This window comes from Eurosta solidaginis, chromosome 1, assembly GCF_040869045.1.
Source record: "Eurosta solidaginis isolate ZX-2024a chromosome 1, ASM4086904v1, whole genome shotgun sequence".
In the NCBI taxonomy this organism is placed as follows: Eukaryota; Metazoa; Arthropoda; class Insecta; order Diptera; family Tephritidae; genus Eurosta; species Eurosta solidaginis.
The window spans coordinates 281,353,154-281,369,170 of record NC_090319.1 but is presented as its reverse complement, the minus strand read 5'-3'; positions in this window follow the sequence as shown (position 1 = coordinate 281,369,170).

Genomic DNA, 16,017 nt, shown 5'->3' with positions numbered 1-16,017 from the left:
TTGTTTTTAAATTGGGCGTGTTCGTCATCCGATTTTGATATTTGTTTTTAGCACATATATAGTAACAGGAGTAACTTGCCTGCCAAATTTCATCATGATATCTTCAACGACTGCCAAACTACAGCTTGCGAAACTTTTAAATTACCTTCTTTTAAAAGTGGGCGGTGTCACGCCCATTGTCCAAAATTTTACTAATTTTCTATTTTGGTGATAATGTCAACGCACCTATCATTTTTCATCGCTTTAGCCGTCTTTGGTAATGAATTATCGCACTTTTCTTGTTTTTCGAAATTTTCGATATCGAAAAAGTGGGCGTGGTTGTAGTCCGATTTCTTTCATTTTAAATAGCGATCTGAGATGAGCGCCCAGGAACCTACATACAAAATTTCATCAAGATAACTCAAAATTTACTCAAGTTATCGTGTACTTTTTCGCGTACTTTTTTCGCCCAGATTATTTTGATATATAGAAGTCTATATCTATCTCGATTAGTTTATGCCGTTACGGATTACCGTTATGCGAACACAGTTAATATACTCTGTGAGCTCTGCTCAGCTGAGTATAAAAAGAAATAATTTGGTTTGTTGTTGGTTTCAAAGAATCATCGTTTGCGCTCTTATTCGTATTTTATTAATATTTGATAACAGTACCTAGTTATATACATACATACGAAAGCACATAAATGCTTATATAACTGCATGACTATATAAGATTTTTTGCAGAATAATTGAAATATAAAATTAAAGAAAAAAAACTTTTTTAAAAATAAGATTTTATTATTGGTTAATAAAATTAACTAAAAAGTAAAAAATAAATTGACTTTAAAAAAAATAACACTTTATAAGTTCATTGTAACCTTTAACGATAATTACGCTTCTTCGTCTGCGAACCTAAATTATTAAATCTTACAGTTTATATCAAAATCCTAATTGTTCTAATAAAAGCGTGTTACATTGTGATAGCAAGAAAAGGAGGTCCTAAATGTTCTTAATTATACCATCAAAATTTAACACGCTTTTTATTGGAACAATTAGGATTGTGATATAAACTGTAAGATTTAATAATTTAGATGTAAAGTTTTAATGTTAACAAGTAAGGAAGGTTAAGTTCGGGTGTAACCGAACATTACATACTCAGTTGAGAGCTATGGTGACAACATAAGGGAAAATAACCATGTAGGAAAATGAACCGAGGGAAACCCTGGAATGTGTTTGTATGACATGTGTATCAAATGAAAGGCATTAAAGAGTATTTTATGAGGGAATGGGCCATAGTTCTATAGGTGGATATATCCATAAAGGTGGATCAGGGTTGACTCTAGAATGCGTTTGTACGATATGGGTATCAAATGAAAGGTATTAATGAGTATTTTAAAAGGGCGTGGACCTAAGTACTATAGATGGACGCCTTTTCGAGATATCGCCGTAAAGATGGACCAGGGGTGACTCTAGAATGCGTTTGTACGATATGGGTATCAAATGAAAGGTGTTAATGAGCATTTTAAAAGGGAGTAATCCTTAGTTCCATAGGTGGACGCCGTTTCGAGATATCGCCATAAAGGTGGACCAGGGGTAACCCTAGAATTTGTTTGCACAATATGGGCATCAAACGAAAGGTGTTAATGAGTATTTTAAAAGGGAGTGGGCCTTAGTTCTATAGGTGGACGCCGTTTCGAGATATCGCCATAAAGGTGGGCCAGGGGTGACTCTAGGATTCGTTTGTGCAATATGGGTATCAAACGAAAGGAGTTAATGAGTATTTTAAGAGGGAGTGGGCCTTAGTTCTATAGGTGGACGCATTTTCGAGGTATCGCAATAAAGGTGGACCAGGGGTGACTCTGGACTTTGTTTGTACGATATGGGTATCAAATGAAAGGTGTTAATGAGTATTTTTAAAAGGGAGTGGGCCTTCGTTTTACTATATATAGATGGACACCTTTTCGAGATATCGCCATAAAGGTAGACCAGGGGTGACTCTAGACTTTGCTTGTACGATATGGGTATCAAATGAAAGGTGTTAATGAGTATTTTAAAAGGGAGTGGGCCTTAGTTCTATAGGTGGACGCATTTTCGAGGTATCGCAATAAAGGTGGACCAGGGGTGACTCTAGACTTTGTTTGTACCATATGGGTATCAAATGAAAGGTGTTAATGAGTATTTTAAAAGGGAGTGGGCCTTAGTTCTATAGGTGGAACCCGTTTCGAGATATCGCCATAAAGGTGGACCAGGGGTGACTCTAGACTTTGCTTGTACGATATGGGTATCAAATGAAACGTGTTAATGAGTATTTTTAAAAGGGAGTGGGCCTTCGTTTTATAGCTGTTCGCCTTTTCGAGATATCGCCATAAAGGTGGACCAGGGGTGACTTTAGAATTTGTTTGTATGATATGGGTTTCAAATGAAAGGTGTTAATGATTATTTTAAAAGGGCGTGGGGCTTAGTTCTATAGGTGGACCCCTTTTCGAGATATCGCCATAAAGGTGGACCAGGGGTGACTATAGAATTCGTTTGTGCAATATGGGTATCAAACGAAAGGAGTTAATGAGTATTTTAAGAGGGAGTGGGCCTTAGTTCTATAGGTGGACGCCTTTTCGAGATATCGCCATAAAGATGGACCAGGTGTGACTCTAGAATGCGTTTGTATGATATGGGTATCAAATGAAAGGTGTTAATGAGGCTTTTAAAAGGGAGTAATCCTTAGTTCCATAGGTGGACGCCGTTTCGGGATATCGCCATAAATGTGGACCAGGGGTGACCCTAGAATTCGTTTGTGCAATATGGGTATCAAACGAAAGGAGTAAATGAGTATTTTAAGAGGGAGTGGGCCTTTCTGGACCAGGGGTGGCTCTAGACTTTCTTTGTACGATATGGGTATCAAATGAAAGGTGTTAATGAGTATTTTTAAAAGGGAGTGGGCCTTCGTTCTATAGGTGTTCGCCTTTTCGAAATATCGCCATAAAGGTGGACCAGTGGTGACCCTAGAATTTGTTGGCACAATATGGGCATCAGTGATGGTAGTTGTATATGTGAAGGCGTTTTCCAGATATCGACCAAAATGTGGACCAGGGTGACCCAGAACATCATCTGTTGGATACCGCTAATTTATTTATATATGTAATACCTGCCAAGATTTTAAGGGTTTTTTATTTCGCCCTGCAGAACTTTTTCATTTTCTTCTACTTAATATGGTAGGTGTCACAACCATTTTATAAAGTTTTTTCTAAAGTTATATTTCGCGTCAATAAAACAATCCAATTACCTTACCATATTTCATCCCTTTTTTCGTATTTGGTATAGAATTATGGCATTTTTTTCATTTTTCGTAATTTTCGATATGGAAAAAGTGGGCGTGGTCATAGTCGGATTTCGTTCATTTTTCATACCACGATAAAGTGAGTTCAGGTAAGTACGTGAACTGAGTTTAGTAAAGATATATGGATTTTTGCTCAAGTTATCGTGTTAACGGCCATGCGGAAGGACAGACGGACGACTGTGTATAAAAACTGGGCGTGGCATCAACCGATTTCCGCCATTTTCACAGAAAACAGTTAACGCCATAAAATCTATGGCCCTACCAAATTTCAAAAGGATTGGTTAATTTTTGTTCGACTTATGGCGTTAAAAGTATCCTAGACAAATTAAATGAAAAAGGGCGGAGCCACGCCCATTTTTAAATTTTCTTTTATTTTTGTATTTTGTTGCACCATATCATTACTGGGGTTGAATGTTGACATAATTTCCTTATATACTGTAAAGATATTAAATTTTTTGTTAAAATTTTACTTTTAAAAAAATTTTTTTTTAAAAGTGGGCGTGGTCCTTCTCCGATTTTGCTAATTTTTATTAAGCGTACATATAGTAATAAGAGTAACGTTCCTGCCAAATTTCATGATGATATCTTCAACGACTGCCAAATTACAGCTTGCAAAGTTTTAAATTACCTTCTTTTAAAAGTGGGCGGTGCCACGCCCATTGTCCAAAATTTTACAAATTTTCTATTTTGCGTCATAAGTCCAACTCATCTACCAAGTTTGGTCGCTTTATCGGTCTTTTGTAATGAATTATCGCACTTTTTCGGTTTTTCGAAATTTTCGATATCGAAAAAGTGGGCGTAGTTATAGTCCGATATCGTTCATTTTAAATAGCGATCTGAGATAAGTGCTCAGGAACCTACATACCAAATTTCATCAAGATACCTCAAAATTTACTCAAGTTATCGTGTTAACGGACGGACATGGCTCAATCAAATTTTTTTTCGATCCTCATTATTTTGATATAAGGAAGTCTATATCTATCTCGATTCCTTTATATATGTACAACCAACCGTTATCCAATCAAACTTAATATACTCTGTGAGCTCTGCTCAACTGAGTATAAAAATTTTTGTACATGGTACATATGTGCAGACGCAATTATTGTTTCGTTTATGTAGATACATAATGATTGAATTATTGATGTGAATTCACGTCACTGCTTAGCATCGGCTTAGAGATAGCAGCACCCCTTAAAACCGTGACAGAAGAATTTTATATATTAGATAAGTAAATTATGTCAACATTCAATTACAGTAATGATATGGTGCAACAAAATACAAAAATAAAAGAAAATTTAAAAATGGGCGTGGCTCCGCCCTTTTTCATTTAATTTGTCTAGGATACTTTTAACGCCATAAGTCGAACAAAAATTAACCAATCCTTTTGAAATTTGGTAGGGCCATAGATTTTATGGCGTTAACTGTTTTCTGTGAAAATGGGAGAAATCGGTTGATGCCACGCCCAGTTTTTATACACAGTCGTCCGTCTGTCCTTCCGCATGGCCGTTAACACGATAACTTGAGCAAAAATCGATATATCTTTACTAAACTCAGTTCACGTACTTACCTGAACTCACTTTATCGTGGTATGAAAAATGAACGAAATCCGACTATGACCACGCCCACTTTTTCCATATCGAAAATTACGAAAAATGAAAAAAATGCCATAATTCTATACCAAATACGAAAAAAGGGATGAAATATGGTAAGGTAATTGGATTGTTTTATTGACGCGAAATATAACTTTAGAAAAAACTTTATAAAATGGTTGTGACACCTACCATATCAGGGCGAAATAAAAAACCCTTAAAATCTTGGCAGGTATTACATATATAAATAAATTAGCGGTATCCAACAGATGATGTTCTGGGTCACCCTGGTCCACATTTTGGTCGATATGTGGAAAACGCCTTCAAATATACAACTACCACCACTCCCTTTTAAAACTCTCATTAATACCTTTAATTTGATACCCATATCGTACAAACTCATTCTAGAGTCACCCCTGGTCCACCTTTATGGCGATATTTCGAAAAGGCGAACACCTATAGAACTAAGGCCCACTCCCTCTTAAAATACTCATTAACTCCTTTCGTTTGATACCCATATTGCACAAACGAATTCTAGAGTCACCCCTGGCCCACCTTTATGGCGATATCTCGAAACGGCGTCCACCTATAGAACTAAGGCCCACTCCCTTTTAAAATACTCATTAACACCTTTCGTTTGATGCCCATATTGTGCAAACAAATTCTAGGGTTACCCCTGGTCCACCTTTATGGCGATATCTCGAAACGGCGTCCACCTATGGAACTAAGGATTACTCCCTTTTAAAATGCTCATTAACACCTTTCATTTGATACCCATATCGTACAAACGCATTCTAGAGTCACCCCTGGTCCATCTTTACGGCGATATCTCGAAAAGGCGTCCATCTATAGTACTTAGGTCCACGCCCTTTTAAAATACTCATTAATACCTTTCATTTGATACCCATATCGTACAAACGCATTCTAGAGTCAACCCTGATCCACCTTTATGGCTATATCCCTAAATGGCGTCCACCTATAGAACTATGGCCCATTCCCTCATAAAATACTCTTTAATGCCTTTCATTTGATACACATGTCATACAAACTCATTCCAGGGTTTCCCTCGGTTCATTTTCCTACATGGTTATTTTCCCTTATGTTGTCACCATAGCTCTCAACTGAGTATGTAATGTTCGGTTACACCCGAACTTAACCTTCCTTACTTGTTCATATTGATATGTAAAAACATAATTTTTTCAACACATGTCGGGTTAAACCCTAGGGAACTACGCTTATCTGAAAGTAATTGCTTGGCGCTTGAAAATATTCTTTCTTTTCTAGCAGGAGTAGCAAATATTTTTCGGCTTAGCTGGAATGACAGAGGATATTTAAGTTTATTAAACTCCCACCACTTTAGAACGTAAAATCGTTGTGCATGACCTCAGAAATATTTTCATATAGCATCAATTCTTCTTGTACTCGGTCAATACTACTAGGTATCTTTTGAGGCTGGAGAAATCCGGAAAATAGGCATTCTTTTTATTTGAAAGAGAATTCTGCTGAGAGTTTTCATTGTTTATCAAACTGTCTTCATTTATTAGCCTTTCAAGCAAAGTTTTACAATGTTCTTTGACTTCATTTTTCTCAGCAGCAGTAAACTGGGAGAGATTATTAGTGGGTGGGAACAGAAATAGAGCTATTTTATGAATCATTGTTAAATTACTAAGTAAAGTGTCCTTAAGCAATGTACGCAGCCGTAGCTTCAAACCTTGTATGCATTCTGACTCATCGTTGGTTGATTCACAATGCCGCATTAAGTAGTAAACATGTACTATTACTAAATGTAAGGTTGGACAGCTATCGCCTTCCAAATCTATTGATGTTTCCTCAAATTTAGCTAGCACTTTAAGGGTATCTGTTATGGCATTTAAGCTTATTCCACTAATACATTTCAGTTGACGATTTTCCTCCAAAATATTTACAGCGTCAACCCAGTTATTTTTGAGAGACTGTAGCATGTAGTAAACTGTGCTCCATCTTGTCGGAGAAATGCTCTCATTGGCGTGAAGTACAATGGATACTGAGACAGTATCAGTATGTCTCATTGTACATTCACGTGTGAATGCAGTCATGCAGGACTCTAATAAGTACCTATGCAAGTCAATGAAATTTATGAAGAATGTGCAAAAGTTTATTTTTTGTTGTTGTATTTATTTGGTTTAAATATTAAATAAAAATAAAAACAACGTTATAAAACGTTACAAAACAATTATTTTTATTTTAGATCACAAACGTCCGGTAACTGGAATTTTACTGTCCGGTTTCTGAAAAAACTGTCCGGTTACTGGCAAATTCTGACTTGTATCAAAACAATAATTTTTACAAAAAATAGAGAGTTTTCTATCGAAGTGATTTATTAGATTTAGAATTAAGCAATAGTCATTTGAAAATTCAAAGTTTTTTAATATCACTTATAAAATGTAACGAAGAAGAGTTCAAAAGCTAAAAAAAAAAGTTAAGTGGCCGGTTACTGGTACATCTGCCCTAAATATATTTGGGAAATGAAATACCATTGATATAAAGCTCTTTTTTGCAAAGATATAGCTAATTTTATTCGTCCACGACCCTTTTATAAATCTTTTATATAAAAGTGGGCATGGTCCTTAACCGATTTCGTTAATTTTTCTTCAAAGCATTCCTTATAGTAAAGGCAACCTCTCTGCCGAATTTTGTTACGATATGTTTAACGATTTTTGATTTATGGTTAATGATATTTGTAAAATTGATTTTGTCACATGTGGGCGGTGCCACGCCCGTTTTAAAAAATGTTTCCAAATTTTTATCAAGAGTCTCAATATCAGTCCACATGTCAAATTTCAACATTTTAGGTGTATTATTTACTAAATTATCAGGTTTTTGTGTTTTCCAAAATGTTATATATATAAAAAGTGGGCGTGGTTATCAACGGATTTCGCTCATTTTCCATACCAATCTATGCTAGGTAAACATAAAATCGTGTACCAAATTTGGTGAAGATACCTCAATATTTACTCAAGTTATCGGGTTAACAGGCAGGGGCGGATCGTGACAATGTGGGGCCCTGGGCTAATGTTACTCGGGGCCCTGTTTTCTACGGTGATGCAGTATATAGTTATCAGAAAACAATCAGCTTATAAAAACATTTATTTATCAAAACAAAAATATGACAATAAAGAATATTAAATTACAAATCAACCTTTCTGCATTTTCGTGCAGCGAATTCCTATATTATTTCACCCGCTGTTATGCTGTCCGATGCCTCTGGTGGGACCGTCGTAATGTCCAGTGAGAATACTAGCAACGTTGCCTGGTATGGTTCCACTCAGCTTCATATGAATAAATCCGCTGCAAACTATGCCATAAGCCCAACTATTGCTTCTGACGTATCTGTTGGCCTTGAGGCCACACCATCAAGTGGAGAAATAAACCACCTTGAAAAGCAGTTAAGATTATTAAAGCTACGTAAAGAAGTAATGGAGCTCCAAGGTGTAGTCCAGCAATTGGAGTCTGGTCCGGTCGTGCGCATAGGAAAGTACATCCAATTCGACGAACTTGATGAAGCAGTCCCGAAGTTTAGTGGCGACAATAACTACGGTATAAATCGTTGGGTTTTACAGTTTGAAGACTATGCTGATGCTAACATCTACAATAAAAGACATAAATGCCTAGCATTGCGCCGATGCATGACTGGGACAGCGAAAGAATTCGTTTTGAACCAAGGCCTAATGGATTACTCCACGTTGAAGCTGTTTTTATGCGCAATGTTCCGCCGTAATTGCTCTCGACAGGAGTTCTATCGCCATCTAGGGTTACGCAAACTAAAACCGTCATAATCGTGTGCCAGTTATGTGGTGGCAATGGAATCAATCGCTGCCCAATCGGAGATAATGGAGCAGGAGTTGGAAGACATTATAGTGGACGGAATCCCAGACACCAGCAACAATATAAGCAACTCATACGCCGAATGGAACGTTACGAGCAACGTCGTCACAGCGTTGGTGTTCGCAAACCATTGAGCACAGAGGTATCAAATACCGCAGTAAAGGCAAACACTACTGAAGATCTTTCCACTGTACGTTGTTTCAACTGCTCGCGATTCCGGCGTTATCAGAGTGCCTGCCCAAATCCGCATCGCCCAGCCGGGTCATGTTTTATTTGCCACCAACTAGGAAATATGCATCGCAATTTCCCAAAGAAGAAAACCCAAACATCTCAAGTTGCATGGATGACTATGTTCCTTTAGAATCTCAGCAAGAGGTAAGTGTGGCCTTTTACGATAAAAATCGAAACAGATGTACAGGTTTTACAAATATCATCTCTCTTTTCGATTCCGGTAGTTCTATTAGCCTTATGCAAAGATCAGTTGCTGAAAAATTTGTTAAGCTGTCATTTCGGGCAAAGCCTACACAATTCGTTGGCGTTGGTAAAAGAAGGATATATTCTTTTGGCACAGCATTGTGTGCAATTTATTTTCGTAAATTAATTGGAAATATTAATGTAATAATAGTTAGCAGTAACAATAGTTTAGCATATTAGCAGTATTCTCAACTTGTAGATTCGCAACGCTGGTCTGACGAAGTGGAAAGTGAGTTAGTGGCCCCTGTAGACTTGGATGATCTGGATGTTCAGATCCAAATTGCTCAGAACCGAGACGAGAAGTTTAGGGAGCTCATGACCAAACTGGAGAAAGAGGAAGTCATAGGGTATGAACTAGTGAAGGGTTTAGTATGTAGGAAAATTGGCGAGAAGATTATGCTTTGTATACCTTCAGAGATGAAGGGAAATGTAATCCGCACAACTCACGAGAAATTTGGCCATTTAGAAACAGAGAAATGTTATAATCAAATACGCGAGACATATTGGTTTGAAAGTATGAGGGATAAAGTTGACCGGTTCATTAAGAATTGTCTTAAGTGTATTGTGTACTTTGCCCAGCTCATTCCAATGAGCATAACATGTTTAGTATTCCTAAAAAACCAATACCATTTGACACCCTTCACTTAGATCACTTCGGCCCTTGCGAGCGATTAAATCAAAACGCAAACATATTTTAGTCGTGATTGACGCATTCACAAAATTTGTAAAATTATATCCGGTTAATTCCACGAGTACAAAAGAAGTGTGCTGCTCACTAGATAAATATTTTCTTACTATAGCCGCCCCAGACGTATCATAACTGCTCGCGGAACTTGCTTTACTTCCCTCGAGTTTAGTGACTACTTATCGAAAAGAAATATAAGCCATGTGAACGTCGCAGTAGCATCACCGCAGTCAAATGGGCAGTTCGAGAGAGTAAACCGTGTCCTAAATATGATGTTGAGTAAACTTACTGAGTCCGTGGAACACTCAGACTGGACTGCCAAGTTGCCTCAAATATAATATGCTCTAAACAACATAGTACTAGGAAAATTCGCCTAGCGTTTTACTCTTTGGGGTAAATCAAAGAGGTAGTATCGTGGATGAATTGCTGAAGCTATGAAAATTCATAAATGGTGCCTGCCTAATAATGATGAACAAGACCCACTTCAGTCACCAACTTCAACAGGTCACACAACCTCAGCTGATTGAGGTCAATCATTAAGTCAGATTGGCCGAGTTGTAATGTACTTATATTTAATCTGTCATGTCACCCATTTTATTATACCATATTATCGTCAATCAATCATTCCATGCTCATCAATATTACCATGCTCATCAACTGCTAAATCCTTTGTTAGATCACTTTATAGAAAGAGGAGATAAATGATTAAGTCGATCGTTCGACATTGTTGTCCTATACTTATTTTCAATATATAGGCAACGTCAAAAAAATTTTTAAATGGTGTAACAATTAGGAAATACACCAACAACTTCCTTTTCATAGATAAGCTTATAAATTTCACTGCAAGAGGTGTAGCAGTCTGATTTAGATTGTAGTAAATATGATTTTAATTGAATGCATCCATTTACTAAATTTTCATCTACTTCATCTGAATAATATTTTACAATATTGCGTACACTTTCCAGATCCACACTTTCCTGGTTTTAATTCTGCAAATCCATAAACAAATTAAATTTTTTGCTGGTTGTCACATAGACTTGACCCCTTTCATTTAAATCCATAATCAACTTATCCAATGCAACGTTTAGCGTGTCTCTTTTAAATTTCTCTGCGCCGCACACTGAGACTTTAGCTGTAGACTTATCGGCAAATTTTGAAGTAATTTGACCCTCGTAAACATCGCTGTAATTTGTTTCCACACTAGTACTTAATTTCATAGCTTTCTCTTCGTACTCGTTTAGCTTCTGATCTGAATGCTGTCTTATGTTTTACACGAACACTTTGCCTTCGCAAATATTTAAGCCAGGGCTCTGTATTTTTTTATTTACTACATGAAATCTCTCCAAAATTTCTTCCCAAAATGTGATCAAAATTGCAAATGATAGTTTCGCCAGTTTATTAAACACACTTCGTGCCTCTTTTCTGTAATCAGCTTACTCGTCCTCATTTTCGCTAAAAGTTTTAAAATTTTCATAATTTCAGAAACATGATTTTTTAAAGCTTTGACAGCCTCATAATGACAAGACCATCTGGTTTGGCTTAAAGTTTTTAACATAAATTTTAGTTGCATTTCACGATGTAACAATTCCCACCTATGGGTTGAAGATGAAAAGAAAAGAACTTGCAACTTTAACACATTCTTCACCATCTAGGTCAAGGGAATGTGCAGCACATGGTACATAATCCGCACTTTTATTTTTTTGTTTAATTAATGCTTGGACACCTTTGTAATAACCCGACATATTGGCTGCGTTGCATAAGACTGTCCCCTACAATTATCCAGTATCAGCCCATTTTTTTCTAAAAAGTCTTGTAGAATATTAAATAAGTATAAACCAGTATGACTACTAATTTTGATGAACGAGACACATCTTTCGTATACATTTCCCTGAAAACAGTATCGTAAAACAATAGCAAGTTGGTCATTGTGAGACAGATCTAGAGTTGAATCCATCACAATTGAATAATACTTTGTGTCGTCGTTATTTATTTGATTTATAATTTGTTTCACTATCTTTTTGCCCATAATATCAATAACTTCCTCATATACTGTTTTTGATAAGTACGATATTGCCGATTTCGGTCGCAGCTCTCGTTGTTCAATATGTTCCCGAACGAATGGGTCAAACTCTGCCAATAGATCCAGAGCTCCCATGAAATTACCATTATGTAGTGAACCAAAAATTTTATCACTGCAATAACCCGTTTCATAACAATATAATAGTACTCTGTTTCTTTCTTTGATTGATCCTGGAGCTGCTTATCTACACAAACTTATTTTCTTTTCGTGCCAGCCAAGCTAACATAGAAATTTTATGTTCATTAGAATTTTCGTGATTTTCTAAAGACGTTCCTATGTGTTTCCAATCAGGAAATCCCGTTTAAACGGTTCTGGCCATCTAGTGTTTGTAGTAGTAAAATAATGTGACTGTGGTAGTAAAATATCAGTGCGTCTGGTGTGGCATTCGTCTTTTATTTTTATTGGTGGCTGGGGGCCCTTCGCATCCACGGGCCCTGGGCTGAAGCCCAAAAAGCCATTAGGTACATCCGCCTATGTTAACGGACGGACGGACGGACGGACATGGCTCACTGAAATTTTTTTTGATACTGATGATTTTGATATATGGAAGTCTATATCTATCTCGATTCCTTTATACATGTACAACCAACCGTTATCCAATCAAAGTTGTGTGCAAAGCACGCTGAGTATAAAAATATCGACTTCGGAATTATTATAAAAATCGCCTCTAAACTTAAAAAGTCACTAAAGCTTTTCATGATCGGGTTGGTAGCAGTAAAGTTATTTATAGAAATTTCATGCATGCATTAAATAAGCATGTTATTGTTGTTTTGTATTAACATTGCTTCGCCCCATTCAATGGGCGAATTGCGATCAAAGTTCTCTAACGGGAGTCCAAGGAAACTGACTGTTTCAACAGGGGCGGATCATAGGGAGATAGGTGTTAGAGGCATGCGTTCCACATTACAATTGAAAAGATGGTTGGTGTCATGTGGGGACACATCGCATGCAGAACATATCTGGACAAGTAAGAGTTTAACCTGTTACAGTATCCAGAAAGAAGTTGGGCCAGGGTGACTCGTGCCACTCTTGGTAATATGATTTCTTCTTCTGCCGGGGTGGGATATTAATAACGGGGTTCATCGTGCTCGTTCTGACAAAGGCGTTTACCGATTCTGTGGGTCTGCTTACGCTTGCCTGGATCAAACGGCTGGGTTGGCAGGTGCTGGATCTCGTCATAGTGCTTTAGAAGATGTTCCCTTAATCCCCGTGGAGGCGGTGCTAGATGAAGCAGTTGTTTTATGGGATGTTATGGTTTGTGACAATTAAGCTAAAACTGCTTGTTCAGCTCTTTGGCCTCATTCTGTATGTGGTGTTCGAGGCTCATATGGAGAAATCCGGTGGCAGTTCTGATTGCAGCATTTTGACAGGTCTGTATTTTTCAGTGTTGATTTTTAAGACCAGGCAACCAAACTGGTGATACGTAGCTCATGAGCTGCCGGCCAATTGCTTTGTACGTGGTTAGGAACGTTTCTTTATCTTTTCCCCATGTGCTGCCAGCAAGCAACTTGAGGATTTTGTTAAGACGTTGTACTTTAGAAACAACCTCGATGGTATGAGCCTTGAATGTTAGAGTATTATCGAACCTTACCCCTAAGATATTTGGGTGACTGACAGTGAGTAGTATGGCACCATCGACGCGTATGTCTAATATTTGAGACATCGGTGATAATGCCAAGTTGCGCGAGGTGAAGGAACCGGAAAGATCGGGAAGATAGTTGTTCATTTTAGAAACTAACTTCGTTCCTAAATTGAACCGACGTCTGCCGACCATTCAGATAATTAGCGGTCCATCTTCTTAGACAAGGGCTGTGGTTGATTGTGTCAAAGGGCGAGTGTCATTTAATGTTGCATGAAATAAGCATGTTGTATCAATGGTCGTACGCTTGTTACGATACACTTTCCTGAAATTTCTTTTCACGTACATATATATTTTAGGACCCTTTGATTTTTGTGTATAGTCTAGACTGACCACACCGGTAAGAATTAATGGGCCTTATAATCCACGTTGATGGCTTCAAGTTGCGTCATGTCTCATTATATCAATGGAAGCCGCTTTTTTTTGCAAGCTTGTGGAAATAAAACGCTAGGTAGTAGAGCTGCAAAAGTATCGATATAAATATCGATATATCAATTACTAGGTTCATGGTGCGATTATCGATGTTTTTTTCTAAATATCGAGTACTGTATTCCCATTTCTAATACCTTTTTCTAGCGGCAGAGTTACCAGCGTCTAAAACTTTGGTATGACAAATAAAACATGAATAAATAAAATTACATACATTATGTCAGATTTGGGTTTATTTTTGATGAATACCTAACAAGTTGGTGGCTCTGAATATTGAAAAATTCTTACAGAAGTTCAATGTGAAAGGTACGTTATTTTTTCATATTATATAGACATATATATGTACATGTATTCGTATATGTAGATATATACTAGACTGGGTTGGTCCCCATACAAAAAAAAGTTGCTAATGTCCGCCCCTAAATTTAAAGATTTTGCTGAGAGGGTTTCGGAAATATTTAAAAAAATTTTTTTTGATCCTTCGAAATACAGCCGAAAAGGTTGTGGCTTGATTATTTGACGACCGATTTTTAAAGTTGATATGCCATTATTTTGGCCTTGAGAAGCTTCACATTTCCGTTTAATGTCCTTTTAAGCTATGAAGTCGTTTTCACATGACTAGGTCAGCTAACAACTTTGTTTACTTAAGCCCCAATCTCTACAAAAAAGTGGGTTTTGTCCAATACCAAGAAAAAAAATTGATTATGTCGCATAGTGTTATTATTAAAAATACGGAACAACAGGTTTGACTCACTTATTTACTTTGATATCCCCTATTCATGATAATTGGCATATCTTTGTTAACTTTTCAATGCAAACCCTGCAATTTTTCCTCCAAAAATATCATGAGTTTCAGGTCTAAGTATAATAAGAATCATGATTCTATGATACCGGCAGGTATCAGGTGTATGCATATGAAACCGGTATTGGCGTCTAGCGGTCAGTAGGCAGAATTGTAGGAACAGTCAAAAACTACCATTGGCGCTAGTTGGCGTCTTATGATCTGTCAACAATATCCAATACCAAACATTTCAAGTTTCATACAACGTCGTGTTTTTTTTCGCTCTTGAAGATGTGAAATACGTGCCTTCAAGCAACGATTTGCGGGGACCATTAAGAATCTCGTCGAATGCTTATCGAAGTTTACGGAGAGCACGCTCTTGGTCGTACGCAGTATAATCAGTGGTTCAACAAGTTTGAAAGTGGTAATTTTGATGTGAGAAACGCTGACCTCGGCAAACCACCGAAATTATTTGAGGACGTCGAATTGCAGGCTTTGCTGGATGAAGATGGTAGTCAGACGCAAAAACAGCAGCAGAACAACCAAATGTGTTCCAGACTATCATTTCCAGACGTTTGAAATGCAAGGGAAAGATCATGAAAATTAGAATATGGGTGCCACATGAGCTGAACGACAGACAGCAGGAAACCCTGAAAACAATATGTGAAATGCTGCTCGCCAGACAAAAAAGAAAGTCGTTTTTGCATCGGATCGTTACTGGCGATGAAAAGTGGATTTATTTCGTGAATTCCAAACACAAGAGATCGTATGTGGACCCTGGCCAACCAGCACAATCGTCCCCAAGACCAAATCGTTTCGGAAATAAGTGGTTTCTGGGATCAGCGTGGTGTTCTCTGGTATGAGCTTCTAAACTAGGCGAAACTGTTAATGGTCAACGCTACCAACACCAATTTGCTAACTTGAACCGTGCTCTGCGCCAAAAACGCCCAGAATATGAAATTAGGTATGACAAAGTAATTTTTCTCGATGACAATGCACCACCACACCTAACAAAACAGACTTGGTTGGTTGAGTCGTACAGCTGGCAACCGCTACCCCGCTTACTCAACAAACTTGGCTCCATCCGACTTTCACTTATTTGCATCGATGGAGCACGCACTTAGCGAACAGCGCTTCATTTCTTACGAAAATGTTGGAAAATGG